Source organism: Camelus dromedarius, chromosome 35 (genome assembly GCF_036321535.1).
Source record: "Camelus dromedarius isolate mCamDro1 chromosome 35, mCamDro1.pat, whole genome shotgun sequence".
In the NCBI taxonomy this organism is placed as follows: domain Eukaryota; kingdom Metazoa; phylum Chordata; class Mammalia; order Artiodactyla; family Camelidae; genus Camelus; species Camelus dromedarius.
This window is the reverse complement of record NC_087470.1, coordinates 3789421-3807463: the sequence shown is the minus strand read 5'-3', so window position 1 is coordinate 3807463 and position 18043 is coordinate 3789421. Positions and strand designations below refer to the sequence as shown.

Genomic DNA, 18043 nt, shown 5'->3' with positions numbered 1-18043 from the left:
TGCCCACCTCTCACCTGTCCAACTGTCCATTTCTCTACCCACTCATTCTTCTGACTTGTTCCAAATAGCATTTCAGGCAGCTTACAGAAGAACAGATACCAAATAAACAGGTGAGATAATGGGACCAAGTTCAGACAGTGAGGCTAGGAGGCGAGCCTGTGTGAGGGTGGCAGGCATGAGAGACACGCGTCTGCCCTGTGACTTATAAGATCGACAGCAAGAGTGTGCCTGAGGCTCCCAGCAGACACAGGTTAACAGGGTTTGTGGGAGATGCTCACTGGCTGTGAAATAAATAAGTGGCTGAGGAGAAGCCCAGCCTTTCCAGCTACTAAGGCTTAGGAGAATATTTTGAGTGTCTTCAACATCAGAGTATTTCATCTTTTCTTTTGTCAGAGTTCTACATATAGATGGTTACATTCTGTACCTGGAAATTTCTACAAAATTTCTTCCCACTTGAGTCCCATGACTCGGGAATGGGGTGGTTCTGCTCATTGACTGGGGTTGGCCAGAAACCAAAAATGACAGCTTCAAAGGAGCCTGGGATTTGTCAGTTATGTTTTGTCAGTACTGTAGAGTTCAAAAAATGCTTTCACAGTATCTCTCCATCTGAGGCGGCAGCGTGCTCTCTTACCAGCATCAGGAGCTCAGGGCCATGGGATGGTGGGGGCTGACTGCTTTGCCGTCAAGACAGCTGAGCTAGTCACTGCAGGTTTGATTCTTTTACGTAAGGCCTTTCATGTTCTTTACTTGAATGTTTCAACAGGGAGTTAATTAACTGAGTTAATTAACATTTAATAAATATGATTCTTTGTTGAAAAGACAGTTATAGACAGAATATAAGCTCTGAAGCCTTTAAAAACGGTTTCATTACTGAAATTTCAGTAGGGGAGATACACAGTTTATCTTATTTATGCCTGTCTTTTAAAGTAACAAAGAAACAAGACAGAAAAGGCAGAGGATTGTTTCTGTTCTTCCTTTCTGCTTGCAGGTGCCCTCACCTCCAGTAGCATCCATCCAGACACCGGAACTGACACTGGCCGTGCTCCGAACTGCCTCAGCCCTGAAGACACAACTGACAAATAGAAGGGGACCACGCCCTGTTACAGCAGGTGCTCTCACTTTGTGGATCCTTATGTAACTGAGCGGTGTTAATCAGGATTGCCCGTTCTACATTGTGTGGCGCTGCTGCGGTGTCTCCTAGTTACTTGTTTCTGTAAGTATTCATGTATTATTCCCCACTGAGTGGTACTACACGTCTAAAAATGCTTTTTTCAGATGAAAAATAATGTGCATTTAATATAATATGTCTGAAAAAAGGGGCAAAAGATTCTATCCTGGTCCCTCTACTCAGAGATAATAATTAACAATTTAACATTTATTTTCTGTTCTTTTCGTTAGTGTGTATCATCTCTGTCATAAAAACCAGTGAGCACTCTGTCCCTGTTTACTGTTCGGAGACCTCCATTTTCCATTCGGCTTATTACATGTTTTTCTACAATATTCTATCTCCCCTGGCATGATTTTTAAAGACCAGTGTAGCATTCTGTCTTATGGAGGCATGGTCCATTTTACTTCGGACTTAAATAAACTTTTAAATTCCAAGTGTACTTAACTGAAATACTGAAAAGAGAACTGTGGTGGTACAGGAAGGCCCCTAACTCCCTTCTCATTATTTCCTGAGAGTAAAAGCTGTTGAAAATTTGGTATATATATTTCATGACCTTTATGCCTATGAGATACATATATATACACATATGAGAAATCAATATATAGGTGTGTGTATATATGCTTTATTTAAAAATGAGACCATACTATATGTTTTTCTGCAGCTCGCTTTATTCACTCAGGGGAATATCATGGACGTCCTCCCACTCCAGACTCACCCGGCCCTTTCAGATAGATTGGAGGGGTCTCCTGATGTGCGGGTGTCGTCTCTTGTCCACGGAAACATTTGGTGCGAGACTGCTGTGGACAAGGCCCTGGACCACGGCGAAACGCCGGCTCCCTCAGCGCCCGCAGCTCGCCTTGATTTACCGCATCATTGTCTTGATGGTGGACAGTTAAGTTTTCTCCATTTTCCACTGTCAGAAAGAATGTTTGAGTTGCATCCTTCTTGTACAGAACTTCCTGTGATCTTGTATGTGTATTCCTTTAGTTAAGGCTTCTGGAAATTTAGTCCCTGGATGTGACATTTACATTCATCACAGACTCCTTTCAAGTGACTAGAAATTCCTTCTCCATTGGGGAATGAAAAAATGCACAATTACTTATGTAACCAATTCTCTATCGCTGGATATGATTTCACTTCAGTTTTTCTTCCCACCTTTGTAAACAGTGCTGTGTAAATGCCCTGATGGGTACATCTTTTTGGACTGATTTTTTTTTCCTAAAGGAAACGATTCCTAGAAGTGGAGTTGAGTCAGTGTGTATGTACGTTTTTCAGAGCTTACAAATCCATTGATATGTCATCCTCTGAAAAAGTCGCTCATGATTTGTTCTCCCACAGATGGACACTAGCTAGATTATCTTAAAAATATTTGCCAATATGATAAGCAAAAGTGCTTTTTCATTGTTTTTTTTTGCATTTGATGACCAGTGAAGTTTTGAGCATTTTTCACTCATTAGTCATTTGACTTTTTTAAAATGAATGATTCCTTTTGTCCTTTGCCCACATTTAAGTGAGGGAGCTTCTTGTTGCTTTGTGACAGCTTTTTGTATGTTATGAAAATTAACTTCGTGAATTCATCAACATGTATCACAGAGCTTTTTCTTGTCATTTCTTTCCTTTCATTTTGTTCAGGAAGTTTTCTGATTTTTGTTGTGGCTCAAACTATTCTTAGGATAGTAAATGTCTTCCTTATGGGTTTTATCTTTGACATTATTCTTAGAAATACTCTCTTATAATGGAATAAATCTCTTCTGTAGGTATTTTTTAATCTCTAAGATGGAGATTATAATAGTACATGTTATAGTGAGGAGAAGTTGAGTTAATAAGAGCAAAGAGTTGTATTTGCTGTTACTAGTACTTTTTAATATTTACATCGCTATCTGCAATTTATCTTGTGGTCATTATGACAGGAGTAGAATTTATTCTTTCCAGGTGATTCTCTGTCCCAGGACAATTATCGAATTCATAATTTTCTCTTTGATTTGAAATCCCACCTGTACAAAATACTTACATACACTAGAGTCTTTTTTGAGCTCATGGTTCCCTTCTGTCAATCTCCTTTCCTTACTCCAGCACCATATCTTACATGTTGTAAAAATTTATTTAATAACTGGCAGTCTGATTTTTTTTGATTCTTTTCTTCCATCCCAAATTTTCTTGTCAAGTATTATGACTTTATTATTCCTGAAGAATTCCAAAATATTTTGTTCAAGTTAAAAAAAATCAGATTGGAATTTTCATGGGATTTTTTAGTAAGTTTTGAATTATTCTTAGGAGAACTTACATCTTTACAAAACTGCTTTTCTCCATGCAATATGTTTATGTCTCTACATTCATACCTCTTACTTTAACCCTCAGTACAGTCCTGAAGTTTCTCCATTTAGAATATGGGCATTATTTTTGAATTTATTCCAGATTATTGTTTATGTTTTTGTTAATTTTGTAAGTGAGAATTTTTTGCTATTATATTTTTAAATGTTTAAAACTGACATTTAGAAAGGAAGATTCGGTTTGTCAATACTCACTTTGTAACTTGTCATTTAAAATTGTAAGTATTAAGTACTTGTTCCAGAATCCTTTCTTTTCTGTTTTTTAAAATTTGTTTCCAAGATTCTCAAAATGTTCATAGCTAAGTAGTATAGGTGGGGACACAGATGGAGAGAGGAAGTGTGGCTCACGAACAAACTGTGAGCAATTTCATGGCTGCCTTTAGGCTGGAGAAGCCACAGAAGAGCCCAGGTTAGACCAAGGGTGGCTTTGTATGCACTTGAAAGCCAGCTTTCCTGCCTGTATGGTGAAGCCTGGTGGGCGTGGCAGGTAGATGATCAAGGTCTGATCAAGGTCATTGGCTGCACAGAGCACTGTGTCTGTGAGAACTGGAGACCATTACCATGGGAAATGCTTGGCGCCAGGAACACTGCAGGGGAGCTGGGGAGCCTGTGTGTTAAGGATTTTCCAGCCCTGGGAGTGGGAAGATGAGACTCTGCATTCAGATCTGAGTTTGAATTCATCCTCTCTTGTTTACTGGTCCTCTGACTTTTGTCAAGTTATCTACCCGCTTTGAACTCCTGTTTTCTTGTCTCTCAAAACAGGAGAATTACAGCCTGCTGCTAGAGTGTTTGATCAGGGTAAATGATTTGTGTCTATAAGATGCCACGTACAGTCACAATCTCAGTGAGAAATGGGCTGTCGCCTCTTCTTCTGCAACTCAGTGCTCGATAAGACATCGGGGGAAAGCCAGTCCCTAATTTGTATGTGATGCAATGAGGAACAAAATTAACGTCTTGCCTTTCCCTAGCAGGATTCTTATTTCTTTGCTTCATTTACCTCTTTCCTCCTTTACTCTCCCCTTTCACCTCCTCCACCAAAAGAGACTGAGTCTGTCTCAGAACACTACATTCAAATTACTTTAAATGTTGGCTCATCCCCATGAAATTACAGTGAAATTAAAAATAATCTGTACACGTCCCAGACATGATTATATTTGATTTACACACACACACACACACACACACACACACACAATCAGGCTACCTCCCATTTGCTGAGGGAGAAGGACCACTTTTTCTGAGTTTTCATTCACTGAGCGTGAGAGCAAAGTCTCTTAAGCAGAAATTCGCCTGGCTTCTTGCATGGTTTTTTAAATTGGATTTCTGCTTTGTGTCCACAGAAATAGACTCCTATTAGAAGAGGGGAAGTGGAGACATAGATATTCTGCTGAGATATTGGTGTCATCATATTTGAGTTGGAAAGGACTTACGACAGCATAGAGTCGTACCTTTTTATGGGTGAGAATCCATGATAGTGTAACTTGGACAAGAACCCGGGTCTTCTGTCTTCATGTCCACGCGGATGAAGAGGCAACTGGGTGGGGGAAGGCAGGGATCCTTACTTGAGTTCCGGGGTCTTGCTAGTTTCCATTGTTCAGCTGCCTTTAGTTTATGTCCATGTGGCCTCTCATGGGAAGGTCACTCTATCCTGATAGATTGAGTTTCTAATCAGCAAAAAGGTCTGGACCCACTCATGTTTCCCAGAGATTTTCTGCTGACCTGCTGACAGTTTATATACATGAGATCTTAGAAACTGCTGGATATAAAATCCTTATTGTTATCATTTGCCCTCGAGTTCCACAGGAATGGGGTGCTGTCTCAGGCTGTCTAAGGCCAGCTCTGAACAAAGATAGGGTGATAGGCTGTGCAGCTGGACACTCCCCAGTCGAATGGGATTTCCACCTTAGTTTTTAGAATCAGGCAGATGAGTTCAAATCTTACCTTTACCAGTTATTAGCTTTGTGACCTTGAGGAAGAAACTTTACTTTTTTGGGGACAAATTTTCTTTATCCGTAAATAAGTTCAGTATTTATTTTAGGGTTTTTGTTTTAGAATTGAATGAGCTAATTCCCTCACTTATTCCTAAAATACTGATCACATGGTTCTATGCTGGTGACCTAGTGGTTGATTACTAAGGGACTCAGTAGTGAGAATGTGGGTGAGGCTCCCTGGATAATAGAGCTTATATTCCATGATATGCTTGTAAAAGACTGGATTGCAGTGGATTTTTAGTAAATGTCCATTCTTTTCCTAATCCCCATTGATTGTGTATATATCTTTATACAAATATATGAACAATTTTTTATTGCAATATAAGTCTTTTTGTAGTATTTAAAGTATGTAGCTATAACAAAAATACGTGAAATAAAATGATTTGACTTTTATTTTCTTTTCAATAAACAAAACAAAATAAAATAGAAAAGAAAAGAAAAAGTTTTGAAGGAGTAGAAATAATTTTATTTCCGTGTAATCGACTCCCTATGTTAGGTTTTTCTGTTGTGTTCTTAAACAGCATATAAAATTGACAGGTTTTGACTTCAGTGTTGATAGCTGGGTGAGTATAGTTTCTTTTTGTGGTTGTCTTTGATGAATTATTTGCACTAGATCATAAATAATGTGCATGTTACATATTGGAAACGAGGAAAGAGTGGAGACATACTACCTCCAATGCAGTCATTTTGTTACCGAGTCCAAACTCATTCTGCTCACCAAATGACAGGCCAATAAACTGGGAGATGAGGTGTTGGAGCAAGGAATAGTGACTTTATTTGCAAAGCTGGCAGACCCAGAAGATGGCAGACTGATGTCCTGAAGAACCATCTTCCCCAAGTCAGAATTGAGTCTCCTTTTATACTAAAAAGGGGTGGGGCTGCAGTTGGTTGTTGGAAACTTCTTGTTGTATGAATTGCTTGTCCTTTGAATCCGCTGTTCTTGCAGCTGTCCATGTGGATCAAATCATGTTGCCATTGTAATACCTCCAAAAGTAAAACAAAGTTATTCTCTATTTTGCAACTTGCCATCTCTACATAAGTGCAGATTAGTTAGCATCCTTCAAGATCACGGCCAGGAGAAGAGGCTGTCCTGGATATTTCAGTCTAAAGGCAACTTTCTTTTACAAATGGTGCAGAGATAGCAAGTCTGAGCCTAGAAAACAGGGCACAGGTTTAAAGCCAAAGGAACAGACCTAACATGGGGTCAAAATTGTTCTTTTCTATTACAATTCCCTTTTCCGCTTCATAGATAATTTTAGTAAGAAACATGAGCAATTTTGTATTTTTGCTTCTTAATAACCGATAAGTGGGCCAACTATATTTTTGTGAGCAGGGATGCTGTGCGGGCATAGGGGTCACAGCAAACTCTTGTTGGGGGTGGCCGACCCTGGAACATGTCTGATGCCCCGTGAGTGTTGGTGAGGGTCCCCTAGCCAGCGGCTCTCTTCAGGAGGCAGCATATGGGCATTGATATCTGGAGACCTCATTTTCGGCTGCAGGAAATTTTTTAGATACTGCGATTGAAAAATCACTCCAGCTGGGGATAATTAGGGAAAAAAGGAAAAGGAAAAGGGTTTGGAGTAGAGTAGAAGAGAAGGACATCAGATCACGGAGCCTGAGTGCTTGGCAGCGGGGCTTCGGGGGAGAGGGGAGCAGACGTGGGGAGGGGCCTGGCACCGGAACCAGCTCCTGCACCTGTCAACATGCCCAAGCCACATAGCTTTTAATTGGGCCACCTCTCTGGGCTGGATGTCACCCTGTGCAGAACCTTGAGAATCGAAGGTAAGGGGTGGGCAGCACTCACCTAGGGGTCACTGTAGATTTCGGTCAAGTCCACAGTGCCTTTTCTGTTCATGTGTCTTCACTTGTCCTTTATCTCAGGATCTGAGGAGGAGGAGAAAGGAACTCAGATAGAGATCCAGGAAGATATCCGACTGTGTTAAGAGAGGACAGACACAGTGACACGGGGAGCGAGGACACTTGCAGCAAAGTAAAATGACTTCACAACTATTGCTTCAGAGTTGCAGGTGTGAGAGAGCCTAAGCCTGTCTCAGAGTGCAGGGGACAAGTGGAAAGGAATGGCAAAATTTCCACTGAAAATTGAAATTTTGTTAAATAGCCTGCTACTGTTGCTTGTATCACTTGAATGAATGCAGGCATATTTCTGTGGGCATTTATAGGCTCACTCAACCCCAGCAGCCCCTCTTGCCCCCATCGGGGATGGGATTTCTCAAGCACAGTGCCCCTCCTGCTTGGGTGGGCCACGCTGCGTGTCCTCGCCTGGGGCCGGGCTGCTGCAGGGCACTGAGTCCCTGAGGCGCGGCCTGGGAGACAGGACAGGAATATCTCTGCTCTCGACTGAGGGCCTCCTTTTCCCCCTGCAGTGTAAGAATGCCGGTGACTGAGTTAGAAGCATGCTCCCAAGCTGTCCGTGTCCTTGCCATTCAGAAGCGGACCCTGGAAGCTTCCAAATTTCTCCAGAATGCGTTCTACATTCACTTTCGGCAGGTGAGTGTATGTCTTTACACAAGTGGAGGAATTACTGCCGTTTTCCTGGACCTTACTCACCACTAGTCCATCTGATTTTTCTGTGCTAGGATTCAGTATGGCCTGCTAAAATATCTGGAGTCAGATCTTGAAACACTGATGAAGAGGATCATTTATTTTATTTCTATATATGATAGCCTTTTACTTTCAAAATTCAGAATTTTTCGTTCTTTCAGGAATTTTTGGGGGGTTGGCGAAACAACTTTGCTCTTACAATCTTTGAGACCTGTTGCTTTGTGCCTCTCACCTGTCTTCTGTCACTTGTGAGAGGCGATTCCATTTGTGACCCTGTCCGGGTTGTTCATGTTATAAAACATATAGTCTGTTAAAGTACAGTCCCTTTTACTCCAAAGACATTCCACAAATACTACTAAAACCTGGGTGTGGTTTTAAGAAGACAGAATCATTAGAAAATGTACTTGCAGGTTGCTAGTGCAAAATCCCCAAATCAATAGTCCAGCTCAACATCTAAAATCTATCTAATCTACCTTGGATTTGTATGGATAAGTGAAGCAGTTTGCTAAGAACTCAAGACCAGAGTTAGAATACAGGCTGGTGTAGCTCAGCAGGTCCTCCTGAGCCAGCCTTGTGCCAGAGGGTGGGGCTGAGGGGGAGAGGGCTGGGCCTTGGGGAAAGGGGAGGGCCAAGAACGAGGGGGGTCCTGCCGTTCCTGAGCTCAAAGTTTCATGGCAAACACCTTCACCAGGTGAAAAACTTGGAGTTTCTTCTAAGAACAGTAGGTTTGGAAAGAGTCATAAAAGCACGGGAGTGACAATATCCCTTTTGTGTCTAGTATTGGAGAGCGGCTGTGGGGCCACATGTGAGCCTCGTGAGTCCAGGAGTGCAGTGTTGGTGGCTTCCACCTGAGCGGTGGGACAGTCAGTGGGACAGCCACTGGGAAAAAACGAACAGACTTTAGGCATGTTTAGATGGTAAAAAGGAAAGGATGAATGATGTCTGTGAAGGTAGGTTGGAGTTAGGCCCAGGTTTCTGGGTGGATTAATGAGGTAAGTGATGGTCCTGCTGTGCTCTGAGGAGGGAAAGCTGCAGAGGGAGCTCTGGGGGAAAACTGATGAGTTCAGCTGTGGGTAAAGTGAAAGGCTGTTCGATGTGTGGTCTGGGAGCTCAGGTGAGAGCCAGTAACGAGTAGCGGTAGGGGAGAGAGACTGTCAAATCATTTTGTGAGCATACAAATAATTATGATTAATGATACACTTAAGTCTCTACATTCTGGATTTAAAACCCATTAACATTTTGCTATATTGACTGCAGAGTTTCCTAATTTTTTTTAACAGAAATAAAAAAAATAGAAACAAAACAGTAGAGTTAATGAACATCATAGAGTTGATGTGTGTCCTTGTATGTATTTTGATACCTCATCTGTTTATAACCATAATCTATAAAAAGTTAACTAGTTTAGCATAAGAGTTAAACAGAGGGACGTGACACACAGTGCTGGGGCTTGAAGATGATCTTCTCAGGCAAATTATGTCGCCAGTCTGTGCCTTAGTTCCATCTTCTGTGACTGCCCCCGGACCCCTCATCACAGCTGATTTCCTAGACTAGATGTTGGGAGGGAGGCTGCTGAAGGGAGTAAAAAGTGGCAACTGCTAGGGACACTGAAGAGAGACACAAAAAGTGATTAAAGCCGATAAACTCAGTACAAACTAATACTCTCAAATGGGAAAGAATCCCGCAGTGTTTTGAGCCACTTAGCGTATGGGAAACAAAACCACGTGGACCCAAATCTCTTGAGCATGTGAATATTGTGGGTGGGAGGGTGTCATCAGAAAAGGGTTGAGAAAAGGCCTTTTGGTTTCCCTTGACGTGTCCAGTAAGGATGGGGAGCAGAAGAGAAAACCCCCTGCTTCACAGTGGAAGCTGCTGTTTTGTGCAAAACTGACCAAAGTTTGGAGACCAGTCATCAGCGGTGCTGGCAAATGAAGAGACTTCGGGATTGGGTGGGGTACTTGCTGCGACTTCCAGGTGACCTGCTGGCTGGGGGCTGTATGGTGGGCAGTAGGTTTGCAGGGTGACCCGGGCATAAACCCTGGCTCTGAGGCTGCTGGTCTGACTAGCAAACCTGGGCACCCGCAGTCCTAATGGGGCAGCTCGGGTTGTGGCCTGGGACACTTGCTGTGCTGAGGGCGAAAAGAGGGCTTCCCTGTGGGGGTGTCCCTGCGGAGAGTGGGAACGTGTTCCTGCAGGGGAGGAAGAGCCTCTGAGCAGGGTGCTGGATGCACAGGCCTGTACTCCCTGGGAGATGGTGGCAGCTGCTGATGATTTGGTTTCAGCATTCTTTGTTTACTGACATGGTTGCCGTATTTTCATTCACATTGTAGTATTTTCATTCACAGTGCTCCCCCTTGGTCCTAAATTCGACCAATATTTTGAGAGACATTTCATGACCAATTTTGTCCCAGGGTGCTATGAAGGCTCATTCCTAGTTCAGGTTGAAGAAACTTCTGACCTGCCATTCAAGGTGTTAGGTGTTTTTATCAGGCCCTGTTGATACTAAAAGTTCTCTGGATGGCCTGTCTTACTAGTCTGTTATGATCCAGGAAATGTTTACCCTTCATTGCTCATTCCCATACCTAGAATCACACTGTTATAATTATTTTATGCAGGGTTATAAATTTTATGTATTTCTTCAATATGATTTGCCATCATCAATCTTGTTGTAGGCCTAGCTACACTTTGGGAAATGTAAGAGAAAACAATCTTATAAAATAGACAGGATATAAGTAATAGAGCTAGTAACGTTAATAAAGTCACGATTAAGAATTTAATAGTCAAGGAGTTATATTTTTGGGTTAAAATTTTTCTTGTGTTTCTGACTGAGTTTGAGTGATCTTACGAGAAAGTTCGTATTTATGGTCAGGCTTCGAGCAGGTATTAATTGGCCAGGTGAGGTCTCCCACCTTGTAAGATCAACAGTGGCCTAAACAGAACTATAATTTCCTTTTTAGAATAACGTTTCTGAGGGCTATCTAGTTAGAGCCTTGGAGTAGGGAAACCCACCAAGGTAACACAGAAGTACTAGACAAAGGTAATTTACCATAAACTTAACAATTGGAGTAGTTCATAATCAAAGGTAGGAGAAATTATCAAAGTAATTGGTATACAGGCCTGATTTGGTGTCTTGGGTCAGCTGTCTACCTGATATGTCGTCGTCTTCTCATCCTGGCCTGGTAGCTTCTTCTCCATTTGGGCCTTGTTTTAAGGTGAGCAGTGCTCTATAGGCCAGTGCACTGCAGGGGCTCTTTCTGATTGGAAATGAATCTGAAAGTCAGTTTCCTTCAGCTTTGCTGTGTATGGTCTAGTTAAGAGTACCTGATAGAGTCCTTCCATTCATGTTGGAGACAGTTTTTAAAGTCATGCCTGTTCCAGTATGTATAATCCCCTGGCCGCATGTCATGGGGCATTGGATCTTTACCCAAGGATATATTACTAAGCTTCAGAAAGAAACATACAGTGTCCTTTTAATAATTCAATTAAACTTTGCAGCAATGTAACATGACAGCAAGGAATGATCTGGGAAGTGTCTTACTAAATATAGACCTCAATTAACAAAACGAGAATTTAATATCCACTAAAATATAATCTTTTTCTCTCTAAAGTTCCCTCATTTTTATCAAATATAGTCAAATCAAGGTGAATTTGTTTACAAGTTAAGTCTGATTATTTGATCATATAGGCTCTTTTAAATTGGCTGTGTTGGAACTTTTAATAAGGACTTTTAAGCTACAATGTTAATAAGGTTTGCTAAGGCCAGGAAAGCCCCGTCAAGGGCTTGTCATAGATTTCTGCCTAACAGATTTAGGTAAATTCTTTTCTTTTTGAAGTCCTTAAAATACTTTGAGGTTCCTATACCTGTTAGGAGACGATCTTCCTAATTTATCTCATAGAGCCACTGGGGAACTTAAAGACTTTAGTCTCTTGAGGGATCAGATAGAGAGAAAAGATAACTGTTCTAAGTCTGCTTACATAGGTATAATTTATCAAATTGACGTGAATCATAACTAGTTTAAGGAGAAGAGTTTCTTTATGTCTGGTAAACAGGTTAAAAGCCACTAGTATTTCAGACAAAATCAAAAATTGTAACCATATTCATCAGTTTATTTGGTCCCACGTAACTAATTCTTTTAATCAGAGTTTTCATTAGACCTTTAAAATTTCTTACCCAGTTTATTTCAGTGCTATAGTTTGAAATTTATTAGAAATCAGTAAATCTCCTTGAAGAGAGAGTATCTTGCAAAATCATCAGAAGAAAACAATTACCTGCCTATAAATGACAACAGAATTAACAGCATGGTTAAACAACATTACACTGTAATCTATAAAGAAACCTGGTCACAATAACCAGAATTATGACTGGTAACATTTCAGATATACCAGAATGTTAGGGAGTCCATATAATTTCTAGAATATCTATATTAATAATATTTTCTCATACAATACAACCTAGGAAGATTTATTATTCATTTGACAATACTTCCCATGTTAGTTAACATGCCAAATGAAACTTACTACTTTAAAATCTCTCTTTGAGATGTTTCAGGGACCCTTTGTAGCATCCCATAGTTAACTGGAGACTAAAAGAATTTTAATGAGGAATTGATATTTGGGGAGCTTGTTAAAAGTTTTCAAAACACTTGATCAGATAAACGTATAGATCACTGTAAAGTAGTACTTACTCATTAACAAGAAAATATTTCAAAGGTAAAGACACAACAGATCACTTAATTCGCATAAGAAGCTTTACAATTTGTTACTGAAGGTGGATTAATATTTTAAGAAAAATTTGTCCCCTTAACAGAGAGAAAACCAAATGTAGTCTTGTACCAGCTTACTTCTAAGATTCATTTACTTTGCACAAATTGATTCTAAACTTAGCCAATTCTGACCACGTACAAAACTCTTTCCTCAGGGTTCCTCTTCCACAAGCCTTCCCCAGCTTTCTATACTCGTATTAGTGTGTCCCTTATTTTTTCTTCCATTCAGAAGTAACCAGATTCAGGACAAAGTCACTATTTTTCATTAACAAAATATAATTCCATTCCTTATATCTTCCTTTACACATTTATCTTACCTTCCTAGGTTACTGAGATCTTTCCCTTAATAATAGAGACTATTTCAGAGTGGCACCAAGCATTTATTAATATTTCTAAACACCTTTAGTTTCTCTGTAAGAGGAAGTCATATGTTAAGTAATTCATATTTCAATCTTATTTTATCTGAAAATGGTATAGCTATTAAATAAAATCCTATCATTTAACTTAATTTAGCACAACTCTAGAATTTAGATACCAAACATTTAGAGATTATCTTAAGCATACATTTTAAATATATATTTTAAAAAATTTACCCAAAACTCTCATCTCATTTGCATTTAATTTACTTCAATTTTTATCACACCACATTACTATTTTTTTTTTTGACAAATCTGTAACATATATAACAGGATCTTATTTGACTTTCATTAAACCTAGGTACAGTAAAAGTATTATACTTAATATTGATGACTTTAAAGATGTCTATATTAATTAGAACATACTTAAACTAAACAATACCAAGTGTTATCTTAATATTGAATATTTTCCAGTTCACGTGAACCTGAAGGTCAACTTAGTCAGTTTTTATTTTAAAAATACTTAATTTGTAAGCTATTACTTTTTACGTCAATTAAGCAGAGCTCTTTGACTTTTTTTTTTTTTTTTTAGCTGTAGAAATATCTCACATCTATAATGTGTACTCAGGCTTATAAACAGACCAAAGTTAGAGATCTCATAGCTTCACTTTAAAACTTACTTATAAGATAGGTATAATAATAGTTGGAGTAAGCTTAATTTGCTTGCTCAAATCACTAAGGCTTACTATTTATGAAAAAGACATTTAAGATTTCTTGACAAAGTCTGACGGACCCATCAGAGTTCTGAGCTCTAAAATGCCAAAAATTTCTTTGGTCTTAAGTTTTCTCTCATTGAGCTAATTAGGCTCAGTCGTAGGTCACTGTTTGCTGTATATACATTTCTGATCTGCAAGAAAATGACAGACACTTCCAGTTCCCCAGAGAACTGCTCTGTCACGCAGGCCCAATTGTATCTCCTTATTTGGCTTTTTTGTATCAGTGAGAAGAGCTGTAAACCAAGAATTCCATGTTTTAAAACTTTAAGGTTCAATTTATCTTGTCTTCCAAAGCTTGCATAAGGCATTTAGTAAGGTCTCTTTTCCTTGAGTTATAAGTTAAACCCAGGGTAAACCTCTTATTATATTTTTCTATTAGCCACTGAATATTAGTTTTTAGTTTTACATTATATTGGACGGCTCAGGTAACTCTATTGGTTTCCTTTATTTTGTTCAATTAATATTTTCTGAGGGACAGAAATGTGCCCAGCCTTGTAATACCAAGAAGAGGAAGCGTTTTTCCATTGAAACATATCTATCCCACAACATAATTAAGCAAAAAGTTTATATAAAGCCCATTTAAACATACCAAATTTACAAACTTTTATCTCAATTTTATTAACTCTTATACCTTTAATTTTAATATTTATTAGGTTTAATCAATAATTTTTATTTCTAGAAGGAATGCCAGAAGCCTTTTTCTTCTTTTCTTTTCTTTCTTTTTTTTTTTTTTTCACTGTATCTAATTTTATAGAAAAGTCTCTGGGATCCCCAAGTTTGAGCCTAAGAACTTAGGCCCTTCTCAACTTTTAATTTGATTAATTGGTCTGTTGCCCCAGTCATTGATCAAATATCACAGTCTAAATATATTATATGTATCTATCCCTATAAATACATACATTTTAAACTGGGGTAAATAAAACGGACTTGTTTGAACTTTAATTTTGGGGGGCAGTAGGTGATCTCTTTGGCCACTTTTTTTTTTTAACTTTACGTAGTGTAGTATTAAAACCTTGTCTCTAAATCCAAAAATGTCCATTTTATTTATCTCATTCAAAATAACCATCAAAAAAATTTACCCATTTTGGATAAGCCCCTTATCTTTCTTTTTTTTCCGTTAAGAAAAAAGTCTTTCGACATTTTTACATTCTTTTTTCCAGTTACTCAACCTAATTAACATTAATTATTCTTAGATTTTATTAACATCTCTAAAACCATTAATGGGAAAGGAAAAACATAAATGTAGCTTTTTAAACCAGTTTTTGTAAAATAAGTTCTTAGATTAACAATTAGATATATTTTCTACCTTTAAACTTGATTTTAATAGGTACCAATAAAACGGCTGTTTATAATGAGAGCTCTTTCAACTCTCACCAATTTAAAAGGTTTTCCAAATTAAGGGATCCATCATATAGCCATCAATTTATATATATATAATGATTTTAAACGAATAAGATGAAGAGGCTTTTCCAAATGAGAGTAGGGGTGCTGCCTAAATAAAATTCAAAAGTTTACTCTTCAAAAGGTAAAGCAATTCATGGTCCAGACTGATGCAACAAAGGTTAAGATGGCAAAATGCCTGAAAATTGGTACAAAGGATTGTTGAGAATCCCAATTTATTTGTGTGGCCACCATATGTACACAATACTTGTACCTTTTGCATGGCAGAGTCCAAATTTTCCATTAAAAACAAAAAGGAAACACATATATACATACATACACACACATAAAACATCCAGCGAAAGATAAAACGTTTATATTTCAAGGACACAGGAAGAGAAATCGAAGTTCCCCCTAAAAGGGTTTTGGTTTTTATAAGTCCAGAATTCCAAAAAATGTTTTTATCAGGCCTGCTTAGTTACTTTAAGAGTGAGATTTTTTTTTTAATTCCCAATTAAATTTGTAAGTTTTGTATGTATATAATCCTGGCTGGGGTATTAGTTGGAGGCTGGCAATCTGTCATTTCTTTATCTTTTTTTCCTTTTCTTTCTTCCTTTCTTTCTTTCTTTTTTTTTTTTTTTTTGAAAGTTCTATTCCCCATTCTAACGTAGGGTTGTCAGAATAAAATTGCTAGTAGGCTTTCCCGCAGGGACAACTCTATGGCATGAAGTCTTTGCCTATATCACTCCTGCAAGTTTCTCAGTCATCCGAGAAAACTGTTACCAGCCAGGAAGGGGGTCCCATTTTTGGAGTTGAAAGGTTCCTCATAAGAGTTTTACTTTTATTCTGAAAAATTCAATGGAGGTAACCAAATTGAGGAAAACATTAGACCAGCCCCTTACCTAACCACTCAGTCCTGACCCCAGTGTCTTTCAACATGGACCCACTCTGGATGTCTCCACTGGGAATTTTCCTGGTATCTTTCAACCAGCCCCACCTTGGAAGTCTCCTAAAGATGGGTGTTTCCCGTTATCTTTCAACCAGGCCCCACCCAGTATGTCTCCACTGGGTGGGTTATTCCCCCCCAGTATCTTTCAACTGGAGGGCCAGGTACCTGGATACACCGCCAAATAAAACTCAGGATTATCAGCCAATATGGGAGATCCGAGAACCAAGATAGACTCACCCAAATTCATCTGGACTCCCCGAGGATGTGGATGGGCACAAAGGGCCACTGCTGATACCAAGGTCCGGATACTCGGAGAGTTCAGGTGGAGAAAGTCTGCTCTGGGTCCCTTCATGGTGTCCAAAACTGTTGACTGAAATACATGTGCAGCCTAAAAGTTAAGAGTTATGTTTATTTGGCGGGAGGACTCGAGCCGGGATGACAGCCTCTCAGATCTCTCTGAGGGACTGCTCCGAAGAGGTTGGGGAGGAGCTAGGATATATAGGAGCTTTACAACAAAGACCAGGTTGTTGGAACAATAAAACATTGTTATCTAAAAAAAGCCAGGTATGTCAAGTTAAAGAGTTTAGTGATTTTCTATGTATCATTTGGGCTCACTGGATTCATTCTTTAGACAAGCACCTAGCTATCTAGGGCAAGTATCCTGTCTTGTATTATTCTCATTCTGTTCAGAGGGCACTGTTGTGAGTGGCTGTAGAGGCTGGACTTCAGGCCTGTCCTCGCTGGGGGATGGCGGCAGCCGCTGATGACTTGGTTTCAGCATTATTTGTTTCCTGACATGGTTGCAGTATTTTCATTCACATTGTAGTATTTTCATTCACAGACTGATTGTGGATAATCTGGATACGTGGAAAGGAACCGAGATAGAATTACTGCAGGTACCTTCTACTTTAATATTCCGTGTGCAAACATAAACACGGATGAAGCATACATTTGAATTTGGTGGTGTAGGGAAGGGTTTCTGCACATTACAGGAGAAGGCAAGGCAGAATTCCTCTACTTTGTTGGCAGGGATGTGGGTCCACCTGTCTTTTCTGTAGCGGTTTCTGAGAGCAGTTTATGGTAACTAACAAACATTGACAAACGGTGGCACACATTGCATTTAAGAGCTGGCCTGTGCAAACTTGTGTATTGGACAGGTGGATTGGAGAGAGATGTAGCCCAGGCCTGGGCTCAGATACAGGTTTAAATCGTCATTTCCTCACCAAAGGGCCTTGGACTAGAGTGTAACCTCCCTTAATCTGTTGGTGAATCTGTGAAATGTGCATTATAATATTCGTTTCTTCCTGGGTTTGTTGTAAGTTGTAAACAGTATTATAACACTCTTGAAACACTTAACAAACAGGCACTTAGCAGTGTTCACTGTGTCTGTCCGCCCCGCTTAGCGTGTGTCACAGCCGTAAAGGTAGCATGTGCCTGTTGAGGATGCACTGGTAGCCCCTTGAATAGGTTGTGAATTTGGTGATTTCCTTTAATCCTTGAAACTCTATATGCCATGGGCAGTTATTTTCATGGACAGATGAGGAATCTCAGGGTAAAGAAGACTGTGTAATTTGCCCAAAGTCACACCATAATTTTGGGTGCTGGGGCCTCGGTTCAGCATGGGCCCCTGGGCCTTCTGCCCTCTCGGTTCAGCCCCAGAGCCAGACGTGGGGTCGCCTGTCTCCCAGCCCAGAATATCCAGTAGGCAGCAACACAAACCTGGACCTGTGCTGCTTAAGCAAAACTCCGGAGGGGAGGCAGGTACTAAGGG

The 18043-nt window shown here is 39.7% G+C and overlaps 1 protein-coding gene across 2 annotated transcripts in view; it reads left to right on the top strand.

Moving 5' to 3' along the window:
- The window catches only part of LOC135319942 (uncharacterized), a 140285-nt gene that overhangs the window by 53755 nt on the left and 68487 nt on the right, over nucleotides 1-18043 (top strand). For both annotated transcript variants that reach the window (XM_064482273.1, XM_064482272.1), the window contains exons 16-18: nucleotides 989-1213; nucleotides 1830-7516; nucleotides 7874-7997. The gene's annotated coding sequence lies outside the window, so the exon portion shown is untranslated. The remainder of the gene's footprint in view (nucleotides 1-988; nucleotides 1214-1829; nucleotides 7517-7873; nucleotides 7998-18043) is intronic.